The sequence below is a fragment of the Mus caroli genome, chromosome 19 (genome assembly GCF_900094665.2).
Source record: "Mus caroli chromosome 19, CAROLI_EIJ_v1.1, whole genome shotgun sequence".
NCBI lineage: Eukaryota > Metazoa > Chordata > Mammalia > Rodentia > Muridae > Mus > Mus caroli.
This window is the reverse complement of record NC_034588.1, coordinates 38316052-38317020: the sequence shown is the minus strand read 5'-3', so window position 1 is coordinate 38317020 and position 969 is coordinate 38316052. Positions and strand designations below refer to the sequence as shown.

At 49.8% G+C, this 969-nt stretch overlaps 1 protein-coding gene across 1 annotated transcript in view; it reads left to right on the top strand.

Moving 5' to 3' along the window:
- Nucleotides 1-969, top strand: part of Slit1 (slit guidance ligand 1) — a 143589-nt gene that overhangs the window by 99731 nt on the left and 42889 nt on the right. The window lies entirely within an intron of this gene.

Below are 969 nucleotides of genomic sequence, written 5' to 3'. Positions count from 1 at the left end.
GGGATGCAGTGCTCCCTTGATGTGGGATGCAGTGCTCCCTTGATGTGGGATGCAGTGCTCCCTTGATGTGGGGGTTGTACTCTCTCTTTATAGAGACCTTACTCCCTCGCTGTGGAAAGCTGTGCTCCCTAGCTGTGGAGAGCTGTATTCCTCTGCTGTGTAATGCTGTACTCCCTTGTTATGGAATGCTGTGCTCCCTCACTGTGGAGAGCTGTGCTCCTGGCTATGGAGAGCTGTGCTCCCTTGCCGTGGAGACTTCGAATCATAGCAGAAGCGGTAAAGTCCCAAGTGGCTCATTACTAGCTTTAACTCCAGCCCGGGTCTGGCTTTTCTCCACCCACCCTTTTCACACCACCCAAACTGGTTGGTTGGAAGCGAATGCCAGCCATTGTCTGTCCTCTATCTCTGGCCTCTGCAGCCACAAGGACTGGGGATATAGTTCAGGGTCGGAGTGCTTGGCTTGCATGCATGGGGCCCGAGCTCTACTCTCAGTAACACAAAATGAGCAAAACCTGCAAGACTGTTAGCATGTCTAAAAACTTAATAACCAGTTCTTAGATAGCATCAAACATTGAAGTCAGCGTTTGAACTTCTGCTTGTCTCGTGTGTGTTACACAAATTTTCATTCTCTGTTGGAGTCAAGATTTGACGTTGCCTATGCAACAGGATTGATGTGTTCCTAACGTCATCCTTCATCTGTAGACATGAGTCAGTTTCTTTCCTCCTTGATGATGTGGCAGGCAACGCTCCGTGTAAGCAACTGAGGAAGGAGACTTTCTTATTCTGGGCTCACTGTTTCAGACGGTTCAGTCCATGGTTCCTGGGTTCTTGGGCAAAACTTCATGGAGATGGGAGCACCTGGCAGAGGGACTTCTTCACATCAGGCTGGAGAAAGAGGGAGGAAGAAGAGGAGGAGGAAGATGAGGAGAGAGGGAGAGAGAGAGAGAGAGAGAGAGAGAGAGAGAGAGA